Raw genomic sequence first — 17,376 nt, 5'->3', positions numbered from 1 at the left:
GCATTTGCTGAACATTCAGAATGTCCTTTTTCGTGTTGCAAATTTCCACCAAGTTTTTAAACAAATCTGAATTTCCAGGTTTACTGTCAACTCTTAAACTGCGTGGAATGATTTGCTTATACCGTACTTTAGGGTTAAGCACCTAGCAACTATTTACCAAGATGATTTCATTGCTTCAATTAATATTTATATTGAACTTTAATCCCATCTTATCTACGATAAATTGTGACTGTCATAGGTGATGGGCTAGTATTTCTTGTTTGCAATGATAATGTGACTATATAATGTGACCACATTCCTGTAGAAATAAGTCATTGTCTCCCTATCAAAGCCCAGTAAATGATGTGTCCTTTAGAATGATTCTGAATACATTCCTGGATTAGTTAAATCTGAAGAATATTCTATTGGCGGCAATAACAGAACGATGATTAAGTACCTTGCAATTTGTCAGCTCCATAGACATGTGTCTTACTCCGATTATGGTTTGCTGGTGTTGATTTTTTTTTTAACTTGATCTAATCCACTTGGATTATATTAATATGTTTGGACAATTTTGATGATTAAGTTGAAACATCAATAGCAGAAGCAGCTTCTCAAGATGTCACATGATAAGTGCCTACTAGATGTTCTGCGCAATAATACAAAACACCAAACATACCAAAAAAAGACAGCACACTAAAATGTATAGTTGATTGTCTCAACATTTTGGCCAATAACTTCTCAGAAGACCCGATGAGCACAGTAAAAATGTAAATCAGATTAACAATCATGTTACGAATCAGCCATTTGTGTTATTCATGTGTGGCATTGATGGATGTTTTGGTAGTTTTTCACAATTGTGTTGTTTAAATTGTATGACACAATAACCTTGTGTGCTGTGTTTTATCGGCACACATTGTGCCCCCTGATATCGGCATTCCTCAGGATGAGTTTCACAATCAGTTGCATCATTTTTTGCCAGTTATTATCGACCAGTGGACTTCAATCACACACCCAACCACTTACTAGCTACAAGTTGTATATGCATTTTTATATAATCACAGTCATCATCTACGGTCTATTCATGTTGTAAACCCCTTTGCTGAATTGTCAATGACTTTTAAATTCCAAATAGTGAAATGGAGTCATTGCCTAATTACCAATTCATTAGTGAAACGCCGTAGAACAGCAATACAGATATAAGGATAGTGACTTCACTGATGTGCTCTTTCATGAATATACCTAGGATGATGGGAAATCTTATTATGTGAACCCCCAGACAAAAGCTCAGCACAGGAGGCCCCAGGTAAAGTCCCTACATTCACTTTTCGTTTGTCTGAGATTTTGTTTGTCGTTGAGACAAGTTTCAGCCCACTTAGATTGACATGAGTAACGTTAAAATGTTTTCTTGATGGACAGTATAAACGTCTGTGAGTGCAAAATACATCTAGTTATGAAGATTCATCTGCGGACGCAACCTGCACGCAATTTGCGCTTACAAAATGAACTTGAGCACATTTCCGACCATGTTCAAATACAAACGGATCTCGATATAGGCTTCCATTTGAATCTGGGTACAAGGAAGCTCTGGGTATACGCTACTTGCCGTATGTAGACAGGCAGATCAGACTGCAGTATACACACATGTATACGCACATCAGAATGCATGAAAAAAAATATAATTTTACAAAACAAAGGAAAAACTCTGAACATTATAAAACTATAATCATTAATAAATAAAAAAATTGTAAAAAAAAGTTTGTGAAATGTCAAAGTAAAATGCCCAGAAATTAAAGTCACAAATGAATACAGTTTGATGACTATTCCTTGTTCTTAACCATGAGATGCTCTGCAAAATATATCAATATGTTTTGACTGGGGAGTAGCTGTAACATGATGATGTTTTGCAGGTCTCAGAGGTTGGTAAACAGATAATCAAATAGTATAAAGAGACTTTTTTTTAGAACTGTGTTTATTAGATATGGTGTTTTGTGTGTTTGGGATGTGCTTAGAATTGCTCTCCTTCACCAAAGTGCAACTGGATGGGGCAAATATGTCTCTTTAACATGATAGAAGGAGATTCAATAACCATAGTTCAGGGCTGGGAAGAAATTAAGTCATTTTGGCAATGCACCCCTCCACACAGCAAGCAATACCTCCCAAAATATGCTCTATCCACCATCTACTGATCCATAGAACTAGGCACATCAGGGTAAGTTTCCTGTACTCAATAAGGAACTTTGCCCAAAATATTTTTATCAGTTTATGCCAACTTCTATCCCGCAATAAACACCACTAACTTGCTCCGTAACTCCACACTCTGTAGCAGAAATCTACAAATGCAAATCGCATTAAAGAGGATTTTCCGTTACACCTTACGTATTTTACATTTCTTTATTGAGGCCAGATTCCAGTGGTGGGTAAAGCATTCAGCGGGTTCCAGCATCCAAGGACATCGATGTTATTGCAATTGAATAATTTTCTCTGGACAGTAATTTATATATGTAAACCACATCCCATGAAAATTCTCACTTAACACCCCAGAACTAGCTCTATTGTAAGGATAGTCGAACACGTCCCAACTCTATATCTCCACCTTTTCACTGAATGACCACAAACATGACCATGGATGGCTTGGTAAAGACCTCCTAAAAATTCTTGATTGTAGCTGGTCAACGATGAGCAACCACAAGCCAGAAGGGGATAGCTACAGTTCCACAGTTTCTCCTTCTCTGAACGCTCATTATACTATGAGTTTCGCCCATGCTCTCTCCATATAAATAAGACATGTAGAATATTTGGACATTAAGGGTGTTACTTTCTGGAGGCTATAACTGTCTGCTTTCTTCTTATAATATAAAGCTTCTATTACTGGACTGGTGCACCATCAAAGTAGAATCAATTATGGTAGCAGTCATTATTACGGCTATGGGAAAGCCAACATACTTTTAAACGAAGGGACAACAACTAACTAATATTTTTCCCACAACATGCAGAAAGACTGGGAAACAAGAAGGACAAACTTCAAGGTTTATTGTTCATTTGAGGAATTATTTCCTTATCATAGTTAGAGGAATGGGTTGAAGTACTAGACTGATGGTTTGTTAAATTAAATGTCTGTTATTTAATCTAATGATCATCATCAAGATCATTGGCATCATTTTAATATACTGCATATCAGGATTACCTTTTAAACTGCATGACCTAAGAGTTAAGATATAAATTATGACTGAAAGGTTATTGGAGTTAAGAATTTAAGGTTTCACCTTAAGCGGGAGTCCTGTTTTGATGGTACTTGGTCCATGGACCCCATCCACAGATTTTTTCTCTCTAATTAATAAACTGACAACACAATCTTTTGAAATACAGTTATTTTATTGAAAGCATAAACAGAAAAAAATATATATAAAGTGCACTTAAATATAATTTTACATGAACCAAGCGGAAGGACTCTAAGCGGTGTTGGATGTGTTTCGAACTCTACCAGCTAAAAGGGGTATTAGTATTCTCTCGAGAGCTCGTGGCTGTCTGGGACACAGAATGGGTTTGATGCATTGGTTGTTGTACATTACGTAGCCTTTATCACAGATACAGCCTGGCTGGCACATCAGGAGACAAGCTCTACCTGTCTGCAGGTAATTGTCACAGGTGTCCTGACACTCAGAGTTGCAGTCAGTGAACTTTGCATTGGGGCCACAGGATGCACATTGGGACTCAGGGATGCAGGAGTTAGATGTAGGTGATGCCAGTACGTAGCCAGGTTTGCAATAACACTCAGGCTGGCAGCTTTTCAGACAGGGTATTTCCTGGTTGCCACAGCTCTTTGGGCAGGGCTTACATTGGTAAAATATTTTATTGGGCTCACAGAAGGCATCTGCAACGAAAAATAAAATTAATTTAGGCAAAGGGACATTACATCTTGTAACATTCACAAATATGTATTTAAATATCACCCGACAGATATTAAGATGCTTTCAGTCTGCACTTAGCTGATTGCAAGGTGTTGTTCTCTGTTCTTAGTCATTTTAGGCTACCTAAAAACAGTTTCCAGCTCAGTCGCACAGATACACAAACACAGAGCTACTTGCATGCACAGACGCACATACACACCCACTAACATATGCTGTAACATAATCACATTTACTAGTCTTTTCTCTTTTACCAGATCCCTGTGGGTCATATTTCCTTCTAAAATTACTAATTCCTTCTTATTTCGTTACTTCCGTCTTATTGGAGAGTAAAAACAACCAGTAACAAAAATATAAATTATAATATAAATACATTAGAGACTGTACAAAGAAGGGCAACTAAAATGGTGCATGGTCTATAGCACATAACTTATCTGAAAAAGACTAAAAGATCTTAATATGTATAGTTTGGAGAAGGGAAAGGGGGACATGATAGAAGCTTTCAAATATATCCAGGGTTATAACAAGGTGCAGGAGGGAAACATTTTACAAAGGAAGAGAAGTATTAGGACACGTGGACAAGTACTGACACTGGAGGGAAGTAGGTTCAGAGACAGAAAGGGTAGTGGATAGGTGGAATAGCCTCCCATCAGAGGTGGTAGAGGCTGATACAGTAAAGCAAGTTAAACATGCTTGGCATAGACATATGGATATCCTTACAAAGAACTGAGGATCATATATATATATATATATATATATATATATATATATATACACATATACAATTTATCACTTTTTATAAACTATTTATTACCTGGCTGTAGCGCTGCTATTTCCTGGGAGCTCACAAACATAGCACTTATTTCTGGAAGATAAAAAAAAGTCATGTGTTAAATGAATTATACAGAATATCAGGTAACATTTTACTACATGTCTCATCTACTGATCTATACTGTTGTGCTGGTGGTTTTAATACATTTATAGCTGCCTAGATCCCTCCTATTAGTGGACATGCATTGTGCGGTCCCAATGTTGCACAGCACCTGCTATCCCACGACGACACCAAAAGAGTTCAAATGAATTGATGACCTCTTTATATATTTTGCAATTGCTCTAACCCTCCAGCTAGCAAAATGATGGGGTTGACAGACCTGGAATTTATCTTCTTGCCATATAGAAACCAATAATTAGAATTTGTCAAATTGAGAAGAGGTCTGTCTAGATGACTCTCTTGGTTTTGGAATGGGTTCTGTGGGCTGTCTAGATGTGAGACCAAGTATCACTCACAGCTGGACACATAGGAGCCCAAGGAGACGAGAAATATAAAACTAATGTGTGCACAAATACAGCGCGAGGCTGGATGTTCCCTAAATGTGCCCATTTTGCTGTAAAATGAACACATCAAAAAATAGCACTGAAACTTTCAATGAACAACAGAAATAGACAACAGGCAACCTTGGGACAGTGGATAATAAAATAAATAGATGTAAAGGTTATATGAACTTTGTGCAACAATCAGGGGGACAGGAGTCTCACATCACCACTCTCAATTGGGGACCTTTTTAACTCTCAGTCTGTGACTTCCTGCTGCCTCCATTCCCCTCCTCACATCATGTCACTGCCCCTGTCACATGCAGCCCTGTCCTCACTAACACATCACTCATCTCCTGATATACTCTGTGCTGCTGGAGACCCTGCTCCTTCCACTATATAACTCTCAGTCTGTGACTTCCTGCTGCCTCCATTCCCCTCCTCACATCATGTCACTGCCCCTGTCACATGCAGCCCTGTCCTCACTAACACATCACTCATCTCCTGATATACTCTGTGCTGCTGGAGACCCTGCTCCTTCCACTATATAACTCTCAGTCTGTGACTTCCCCTTCTTACATCATTACACTACCCCAGTCACTTGCAGTCCTGTCCTCACTAACATAATCACACAAGTGAAGAGCACACATATCTCCTGGAACAATCTGTGCTTGTGTGAGCATTGTGATGATCTGATTGGCTCCACGCCACCCACATCAATACTGATGACCTCCAAGACTAGCAGGAGTTAATACTTAAATATAATAACAGTTTCAGACTTTAGTTCCCTATCCAAATACATCTTAAAAAGCGTAAACTAATCTATGGTGCCCACTAAAAATGCACTACAGCTCCAATTTAATTTAGGTCAATATATATATATAACACATGGCCCTATAAAATTACAAATGTTATGAAAAACATAATTAGAATTGCAACAAATTGACATTGCAATTGACTTATTCTACCATAAAAACATCTATTGAAACTTTCTTTTGTAAACTGAGAATAGAATATTTTAAAATAATTTCAGTGAAATAGATCTATTTGTCCAAAACTGCAAATTATTAGACAAAATAAAATAGGCAGATTCACTTATTTCTGCTAATAAGTGTCTTGAACTAGACAACGTTCATTGGTATATCAGAGGATTGGGTAATATCACCCTGCACACCGCTCGCTGCCCAATAGCTATGCAACACTTTGAATTTTGTCTCACTTTTTTCTCCCAGAGCCACAGAAACCACAGAAGAGGGTTAGATGTCACAATCCTTCTAAAAAGGAAAAAGTGGTTTTACAAATAACAGCCAATCAGATCATAGCTATTATTTATCTCGTACGTTACTGGAATTTGATTGGTTGCTATGGGCAACACCTCTACGTTTCCTTTTTAGAAGGTTTGATACATCTACCCCCAAATATTAGATTTCCATAGGAAGTGAACTTGTGACTTTACTTAATAGATAAGTAAATCCCAAGGTAGATGTTGTCACTACTCTAACACTAAACAGCTAAAACATAAAAATATACATAAATATAATGTATACAGGTATACACTGAGAGTAAAGTTAGCAAAAGTCTGATGTCCATATCTTTTTAAAATTCTGCCAAATATCAACCCAAATCTGTATTATAATATGAATGTAAAAATAAAGTAGGGGCAACCTAAATTAAATTTAGTTGGTGGAATCTGAAAAATTCGGCCACATAAAATCTTAAAAAGAAGTTACCAATAACTCTATCAAAAGAAATAGGATTCAATTAAATACAGAAAATACAGACAAAAACAGCTGATTTTGCATGAAACAACCATTCCCTGTGTTGTGCATGTTGGCAATCACAAAAGACATAATTGAGCATCGCACAAACTGAATTGTCACCTAAAACATTTGTGTTTCCAATGAAATATCCCACAGCTGCTCCCTAGTGACTACAAATGACTAATTGAAAAACTGGTCTTAAAGCTTTGAAACATCTGTCAACTTTGAAATACAAGTGGAAAATGCTTTTCCATTAGCTTCTGCTAACTGTAACCTGAGTAAGCAAGCTTTACATGCTTCAACATGAACTGAACATGAAATAAGATCAGAAGACTCTTATTAACATTAAATAAGTGATATATTCAATCAAGTTATGAGTAGATTTTTGTACTGGAAAATAAATTGTAGAACAAAATATTGTGCGCAATACTGAGAATTTTACAAGAGTGGTATATTGACCTTATAGCAGGAGCGAAGTTACGTTTTGGTGATATGAGAGAGAATGATGTTGTTTACATTTTTTTATGGCTAGTAAAACTGTTTAGCCACCTATTTATCTAATGGAAACTATGGAATATAGCGCAAAGGAAAGGATTACCTAAATATGCATGTTGCAAGTCTTAGGGATGGAAGCACAAGTTTTAAATACACTCCTGCCTTTTGTGCAAATCGCACATGTAAACACCTCCTCATCAGAGCTGCCTAATACAAGCAAAATATGATATAATCAATATCTTCATAGATCTATTATCAGCACCACAAGCTGCTAAGAAAGAAGTAATGCGGCAAATTGTACCTTAAATGAAACATAGTTATTGCTAAGTGCCATGTATTGTTATAAAGATTTACGTGTGTGAACCTGTAGACATTATTCATTCTTTATCAATTAAACTTTCGTTGTAGATCTGCAGAAATATTTCAGAGTCACATATCTGCAACTGTCTAAAGGTCACTGGGACATTGCCAGAGATTTGCAACCAAAGAGCATATAAGAATACAAGGATAGAATAATGTTAAAAAATATACATGTATTCCTCTTTTTGGGAATGCGACAAGGGCCTTTATAAATGCTGTATTTGACATCTTCACAAGTAATAATAATAATAATAATATATCCACAATGGATAAAACAGCAGGTATTTAAGAGTGCTTTGCAAAGTCAGTCTTTTCCTAAAATAATGTGCAGTAAATATAACTTATGTTTAAAATAGTGTTATTTTCAGTGTGTGACTCTCCTATGAACCCATGTTTGTAGTAGGTTTGTACTTGTGTCTATTTTGTGTATCTAAATCCTTTAATCAGTCTTTGTACTCACGGAGTGTCAGGAAGATTTTCACAGCAATTCCTTTCAGCATTTTGACCTGTGAAGTAAAAGATTTGTTAGAGACTGGTTTCTTTTATTATACATCTACTGTCGTATTTAACGCAAGCAACGTCTTACCTTTTTGATGGCAGTATAATCCTCTGTTTCTCTCTCGCTCTGCTGCTGCTCTTGTGTTTGAGATGTCCTGTGGAGGTGGAGGATACTTATAGTATGTGGGAAGGGTGGCGGGGCTCATTAAATGATTAGATTTGTGTACATACGTAGGACGGATGACATCACTGAGAGGCTCTATCCATTTCTATGGTATCTAGTAATACATACCAAAGAACTTTAATAAGTATCTGGAAAAATCTTGCCTCAGGGAATCTGAGACAATTCCTAACCACTCCTGGGATTGGATGAAAACGTGAGGATAGGTAACCGATGACCAGTTACTTGGAGGTCTTTAATATTTATATGACAGTAAATACCTTTGCTGTTTGCAAACTGTACGTGCTTCTTGACAACAAACCAAATGTAACAAAGGTATTTGATGTACAATACATTTGTCACAATTAGGTTTTAAGACAGCAAAACAAGAGCAGAGAGATGTTATATCTTAGGCTGGGTACACACTATACAAAATTTCTCCCGATGCGATATCCTTAACGATTTTACCAACAATTAAAAAAAAAGAAAGATTGGTGATCAGCATGTCGATTCTTGTGTACACACTACGCACATTTTACACAATTTACCGCCAGATCTGTGTTCTTCATCTGTCATAACCATCGGCAAAAAGATGGTGACTCTGCACACTCCATAAAGATCTATGGACACTGCCGGTCCTGAGTGCTTACACACTGCAGGATTGGAACGACATTGTTCCATCGCTGAACAAGATTTTTAGTTTGGTTTAAAAGTCAAATGAAACGATACGATGAGCTTTAGAACAGTAATTGTTGGTGCCTACACACTAATGTGAAATTGGGCCAAACGGTCATTTATCGTGTGATTGGCCCAATAATTGTCTGAGAACACTGTAGTGTGTACCCAGCCTTACGCAGAGATTAGCAGTAAAATTTCATACGATTCAAATCGCATCAAGAATCAGAGGTGTGAAATTTTGAGGAAATAATATTTGAATTCTGTTGCTTCTTTGTCATTTCATGTGGTTCAGCAAACATTTGCAGTTTTCTGAAGTTTTAGCAGTGGTGCAGTTTGTGGTCTAAGGGCCATATTATCAGATTGTACAACTTTGAAGGGACAGCAATGAAACATTACTTGTTTAAAAAGTAAAATACACAGAATGTTCTACACGAAAAGAGGAACCCTTGCGGCTATTTCACATCTCTCTCAACATTGTTAAAACATACTAATGGTGATAGAGATGTTCCCTCTGTAACAACACATGCCCCTCACCACTGTAGAGCCACTCTGTCAGTCTCTACATTGGTTGCCTGTATTTCAACGAACCCAATATAAAATTCTTCTACTATCATACAAGGCCGTCAACAAAATTGCACCGACATACATCTCCTCACTTGTCTCAAAATATCTCCCGACTCGACACCTCCGTTCTGCACAAGATCTGCGTCTCTCTTCCACTCTCATCACATCCTCCCATTCCCGAATTTTTTCGGGCTGCTCCCACTTTGTAGAATACCCTCCCTCGCACAGTAAGACTTTCCTCTAGTCTTCAAACCTTCAAGCGTTCTCTGAAAACCCTTCTCTTGAGACAAGCTTATGATATTCCTCAACCAGCATCTTTATCTCCCTAGGTTACCCTATTACCACCTTCTACACAGCTAACACAAGACATCAACCTTCTGACCAACATTTCTGTGTAATTGATCACACAGCCCACTCAATACTTTTTACCTTTGCATTCTAGCTGGTCCAATGTCCAATATGATGTAGCCCATGCCCCTGTGTTTCAAATTCCCATTGTCCCATAGATTGTAAGTTTGCGAGCAGCGCCCTCTTACCTCTCTGTCTGTATGTATTACCAAGTATTGTCTTATAAATGTTTGTTCCCAATTGTAAAGCGCTACGGAATTTGCTGGCACTAAATAAATAAATATTGATGATGATGATGATGATGATGATGATGATTTCTTCCTTGGCATTCCCTATAACACATTTGCCCAGTCATTTACTTACCTGTTGTGTGGTGGGGTGCAACTGGACCCCCCTCTAATAAGCAGGTCTTGCATGGCCTTCCTCATCCTGAAGGGAACCATGAGCAAGGATATCATCACATAGCACAAATTCGAATGTTGTGCTACATTCAAGACATGGTTCCAGGCATTTGAGTGTCAGAGGTCAGGGCCCTGTCGGAGCTGCTCATAGTACAACAAAGGTCCAGGCCCCATAGCTAAGCTTTGGAAAGGCCCAGAGATGTTGCTCTAGCTTCCCGGGCTACTCTCTCTGCTCTCAATAGAGCACAGTGGAGACCTCTTCTGAACATGCACTGGATCCATTCATGTGGGCCTTGGGGGAGGAGGGGTGGGTAGCCTCCGAGGTTTGGTCATCCTGGCTCCGTGGCCACTACACCTCCTGCACCCCATATAGTTACACCTCTGGAGATTTTATACAATAGACAGTGCAGATAAAAGCTTGCATTCTAAATAATTATGTTCTTGCGTTGGTATACCCGTAACTATATAGTGGAACTGTAGTTGCTTTCATTGCCTGGCATTTTTCACTGGCCTGTAAAACAATAGGGAACTGTGCTATCTTTCAGTAGTTCATACTGTTGTTGTTGTTGTTGTGAAGACAGTTAATAGATGGCAGACCCTTTGAGCCAATAAAGGAAGAGATAGCACTAATGTGCCCTAGCTGTTCTGCAAGCTTCTTGCAGTGACATGTTGAAACTGCACACTTGGCCTGATATAGAGTTGCACGTACGTGCGTTTGCATATCGTAAGGATGTGTCTTACTGCAAAAATGAAGTACAGCGCATGCTCACAACTATTTAGAGTTGCCGTACCTTGCACTTGGAAGATCATGGGCAAGTACAGAACAGTGAAGATGCACGTTAAGCATGCTACTTTGAGATGTCTTATTTTGATTTACGCAAACCTTGAAATACAGTAGCTATACAGTGTAAACTTGGTACTCATATAAATTAGTTGCTAGTTTTGGAGTTGATGATGATGATCTTTCTCCAGATTCATCTAAACGCTAGATTTAAGGTTGCAACCATCCTAAGATGAAGTTGCATCTTTGCTGATATGTAACATTTTTACATCCACATCTAGATCAGGCAGTGATTTAAAAATCTGCAGGAGCACTTCACATGTGAGAGACGGATGCAAATGCGTTTATATTCTCGGTCAGGATATATGCACTACATAATATGGTTATGCTTTATATAATTTGATTCTAAAGAATATGCACATACAGGGCCTGATTCACATTCAGACGTATGTTCATTTGCGTGATATATCTTGCGTGAAATCGCTCTGCACATGTTCAGAAATGGACGTTACGCCAAGGAATGCCATTGCACGCAATTCAAGTTTGAACACAAATGACAATCGGCGACTGCCTACGACTTGAAAGGGCTAAAAGGGGCGGACAATTGTAGGCAATGTACAGTACGGACGTGCCGAGGGTATGTTGGCATAGATACGGCCTATTCAAGTCCTGGGTTTCTTGTAAGTACCCTTCTCTTAGCCGTATCATTTGTACCAGCTACAGGGCAGGTGTAAGTGCCGACTGATAGTGATGACTGGCATGGTATCTGTCTTGGCATCAAAAAGTATATGTATTTGTGCCTCTAGCTATCACAGGACAGATGTATGCACATAAGATAGACCATAAAAACGCATTGTATGTACAGTTCGCCCTAACACCATGCTGATTTCTTTGTTTAATGTGAAAAACATATTTAAAGAGATAATATTTTCCGATCCATATTTATATTAATGATTATACTGTTATGGTGAGTTCTTCATTTATTTTTCAATAGAATTTTTTGTCTGATGGTACTTTATATTGCACATATGTGCGTATCCTGCACTATGTTCTATCTGTCTACATACGGCATGTAACGTTTAGAGTGCACTTACACCCAGATTCAAATAAAAAGGCATCTTGAGATTTGCTTGGTTGTGAATACTAGCAGAACTACACTCAGTTGCGTTTGGACTTGAAGCAGGCCCACTATATGCAGAGTTTGAAAATATGGATATAAGGTAAATACTAATTTACCCTATTAACAGATGACAAGATTTATTCTCTTTTCTTATATTCTACATTCCGAGACGATAGAGCAGACAACAGTCTCCCCTCTGTCTCATAGTGTAAGTGAATGATACATAATTGTTACATGTGATTATTGCATAAGCAGGTTACATCATCAATCTCCGCACCTTACACAAACCAGTTCATTCAGGACGGATTCCCTCTGACTAAGAAGGGTAACACTAGGGATTCACCATAAATCTGAGACATAGGTTAGGGTTAGGTAGTCTGTTCTGACTACATTAGTGAAATCACTAATCTGTAATTAACTGTTATTCAAAAGAACCAATCGATATATTTCAAGGAGCAAATAGAACAGTAGTTTTCACAGCCTTGTGCTGCTTAAATAGGCAGGTTTGCAATAATTTTTTTTATAAATGTCAGGTGTCCAAGGAACATTCTCATCTTTAAAGAGGATGTCTACTGGTAATTGTTGTTCTTTCGATATAACCATGCTGCTTTTTTTGCAATATGAATAGTATGATACCATTCCAGAGGCGGCACTATTTCCTGAAACAGGGCTCACCTATTAAACTTTCCAGGCATCGGTACTGGCAAATTGAAAAGAGGGTGTGGGCTGTCTTGTGGGTCGGTGGCATAGTTAGACCATTGCTTCATTCTGGCCAGCAGGGAGCTGCAGGTATTGCCTCTCATACAGCCACGTGTCAAGCTCTTATATCTAGAAAAATAAATATTGCAAGCAAAATACAATATGTAAATTGCAATACAAAATATTGTAGGAATGGTGTAACTCTTTGCGCTAGGACTCCACTTAGACCAAAGTAAATTAATGGTCATATAAAAATGGGCATGTACATTATATAGAATATAAAAAGGGCAAACTGCTAGGCCGGCATAAGTAAACATAGAAATAAATACTCAGGGCCTGATTAATCTTCGAACACAATGTGAAAGCAAGTTGCATTTAAAAAAGTTCAGACATAACTTCCAGGCAGGTATGCCCGCATTCAAGAACAAGCAGATCTTAAGAAATGTTTTCATTTGAATATGGGTATAAATACCCTCTGGCTATAACACATTTGGTCTATGCAGACAGGCACAACAGTGATTAATAAAGTCCTATCAGAAAGCATGCATCCAAAATAAAAAAAGTATAGTTTCTCTTACTTGCAAAACACATGTTCTGGCTTGTATAGGTGTAGTGATCACTATTAGTTGGCAGTTAAACCTGCCATGTAAACCTGTCCTGTAGCTGGTGCAAGTGATACGGATAAAAACACGCAAATAAGAGATGATCAGAGCTTGAAGCAGACAAATGTGCATGCACTCAACCTCGGCACGCCCTTACTGTACATTGCCTACATGCGTCCGCCCCTTCCCGCTCCCGTTTAACCCTCAAGTTCTCGCCAGTATTAAGTGTCATTTCAGACATGAATTGCATGTAGTTGTGTTCATAGACGTGAAGTCCATTTCTGAGCATGAGCAGAGCAATATCACCCAAGATACGGCACGCAACGGGTCTTATGTCTGAAGATCAATCAGGCCCTCAATGTTTTATAAGTAACTTCTTGGAACTAGTGATGGCCACACGATATGTTGAATAAAATAAATCTGAAAAGAGATAATTGTTAAAATCCAATTAAAAAATATTTAACAAACCATAAGCCAAAGGTCCTTGACAATATTAAGTTTGCCATCAAAAATATCAAATTGGCCACTGACCATAAAAAGAGTTCAGTGACTAAAGAAATGGATCCTCCTTAAGATTCTAAACATTACCATTTCCCAGGAACCATTGCCCAAAGAGCCAAAATAATTACATTGTATAATAACCAGACTGAAAATTTTGCTTAATCACCAAATTCCAGAACATTACCATTGTGAAGAACCCACCATCCATCCTGTCACAATACTTTCTCCTGAACTAAAAAAAACCACATTACACCACTAACCCACCAAATAACATCATAATGAATAAACTTTGTTCCAAACCACCACCTTGCTTTATCAATACTCTTTGTTGTTGGGTGACCCTGCTCTTTCTGCTATCTAGCTTTCAGTCTGTGGTCTGCTACTTTCTACTCCTAATATCATGAAGTTGCCCTTGTCACATGTAGTGCTGCCCTCACTTTTTCCAGTGGTTAAATTACTTCCAACGGGAAGGTAGGTTGGAAGTCAGATATTACCCTGCCACTTTATATGGCCATTCCTCCAAACCAGTTAAAACATCAACCATTCTTCACCTATCCAACTAAGAAAGCTAATGTAGTTTTCTAATGCCCTATCTTGGTATATCTACCTCCAGGGTTCCATATAACAGGTTACCTTACAACTGCACCATTTTGACCGGTACAATATCGTGCTTTTGTCATTAAGGTCAAATATATGTTTGCTTGTGTTTAAAACTATCTTTGCCAGAATGTTGTAGGGTATGTACCATATAATGGACACTGAACAGCTGACCATGTGAACATAAAACATTGTTAAGGCAATACATTATTTCAATTTAATTCACAGTCAACTTTCTCTTTTTCAGGTTTGTAAATGTTATTCTTAGACATATTAAGAGTCTTATTTGCTTGCTCCATGGTTAGATAGAACCATGCACATTGAGATGAAGCAATGTGAGTATCCACGTATTACTCACACAATTCCTCACACATATTAATTAAGGAGTTAAGGATGGAGAACTGCTAAAAATAGCAGCAATTTTTCACACAGATACCTCTCAACGCAGAGCTGGGTGTACACCATTTTTTATAATCACATAACTTAGCATGAGTTGTCTTGAATGTGGCAGGTGATGCAAGTACAAGAAACATCCAGAACTTTCTAGTTCATCTGTTATGAAGCTTAAACAACACAATGAGGGTGGACAGGATGCAGGCCTGATGTAGGGTTGTGTTTGCTGCCTCCTCCAAAATGGCCCCTCATTTTAGCTCACTTTCTTTGAGGGCCCCTAAAGTGCACAGAAAGTAGGTCCCAGAGGAGATAACCGTGACAGTTATGACTGGGGGTTAGTTAGTGTTTTAATTATTGTTCAATAATCTCTAATTTTCAACTTAATACTGACGTTAGTGTAATAGATAAAGCAAGATATGATTTGAATGCTATTTCAAAGTACAGCAGTTTAATAACCAACAAATCAGTGCACACTTTACAAACTGTGCACATTTTACAAATGTCTTTGGAATAATTCCACACTATATCAAGTCACAGACTTGCACCAATGAAAAGTGACCTGTAATCAGCAAAGTACACTATAGCAGATGCATGCCTACAGGTCACAGATTTTAAAACAAGTTGGATGCATGAACTTTGACAATAGTCTGACCCCATGATATCTCAGTTTGATCAGATTCTCCTATCACTACGCTGTGCTGCTAAGGGACCCAGCTCTTTCCACTTCATAACTAACAGTCTCTGGCTTCCTGCTTGTCTGCTCCCTTTACATTCAGCGCTGTCCTAACTAACATAATCACAGAAACGGAGAGGTCACTGCCTCCCACAAGACCAGCACATTCACCTCCTGAAATTCTCTGTGATGTGAGCAATAATGGTTTCACTGGACACCAGGGTGAGGAAGAGAGGAGACAGACCTATGTGAGATGGAGAAAATTAATTGAGACAGATCTGTGAGAAGACAGATAAATATTATTTATCTACTAAGAGATGTATATGTAAAAGGCTGTATTTGTGGAGATCAGCATTTATAAGAAAAGCATCTGATAATAGAAATATATATTAAGAGAATTATCTATAAAGAGACCACATGGCTGTAAGGAGAGACATCATTGTGAAAAAATAATTTGGAAGCAGAAACAGTGAGAAAAGCAGTAATTGTATCATTAAACCCTGGTGCTTGTGAGTAAACCTGAGAAACTATCATAACATTATCATCATCATCATCATCATTTATTTATATAGCGCCAGCAAATTCCGTAGCGCTTTACAATTGGGAACAAACATTATTGAGACAATACTGGGTAATACATACAGACAGAGAGGTAAGAGAACCCTGCTCGCAAGCTTACAATCTAATTATATAATCCTGAAGTGAAAGGAAAATATAGAGTTGACACCTGTGTCAGTAAAATTCAGAGACTGTATTTTAAAATCATTGAGTATCTTCAGAAGTATAAATATTTGCTTCAGAGACTGTGATATACACAATTTAATTATATAATCTACATCAATGATAAGAAAATCATATACAGATCTGAAAAAAATAAAATCTACATATAACTAAATGAGAAATAGCTACCAACGGTATTATAAGTGCACCAACAACAACCTGGCCAGGAAGTGAGGGATAGTTCAAGAATCAATACTGTGAACTGTTAATTTTTAAGTGTGTTATAATATTAATGAGTTAACATTTATTCTAAGTGAGGAGAGTAATTTAGTATCACTTTTAGGCTATTGTAAAGTAATTTAGAGTTATATGATCTATACATAGGTGCCAGACATAGGGATATTTTATAGTGAGTAAGGATTAGTTTATAAAGAGAATTTTGTAGTCTATTAGAAGTAGGTAGCATAATAAAGTGTCAAGATGCTATTCCCTAATAGTACATATGTTTAAAATATATATTTTCAGCATCCCCACCAACAGCTACCTTTTCTATTCCAATACCTTATGTACAGGAGTGTAGGAACCAGGGGGGCAGAAATGGCAGTTGCCCCCAATGATTTCTGTTGGGTGGTCAAAGCTTGTGCCCCCCACAGCTACACAAAAGCCTTCATACTACTTTCTGTAGTCATGGTATCTGTTCTAAAATTGTGAAACTGTTTAAAATTATAAATTGTCTTAGTATAAGTATCAAATGTTCTTTAATATAGATTGCCTTAGTATAGATTTAATACAGATTGATTTGTTTATTTAAAAAACCTTTAAGGGGTA

At 37.7% G+C, this 17,376-nt stretch overlaps 1 protein-coding gene across 1 annotated transcript in view; it reads right to left on the bottom strand.

The window, feature by feature from the left end:
* LOC142107202 (alpha-tectorin-like) overlaps positions 1-17,376 on the bottom strand; it is a 386,573-nt gene that overhangs the window by 341,088 nt on the left and 28,109 nt on the right. The gene's annotated exons all lie outside the window — the stretch shown is intronic.

The sequence above is a fragment of the Mixophyes fleayi genome, chromosome 11 (assembly GCF_038048845.1).
Source record: "Mixophyes fleayi isolate aMixFle1 chromosome 11, aMixFle1.hap1, whole genome shotgun sequence".
Taxonomy (NCBI): Eukaryota; Metazoa; Chordata; class Amphibia; order Anura; family Limnodynastidae; genus Mixophyes; species Mixophyes fleayi.
This window is presented reverse-complemented; position numbering and strand designations above follow the sequence as displayed.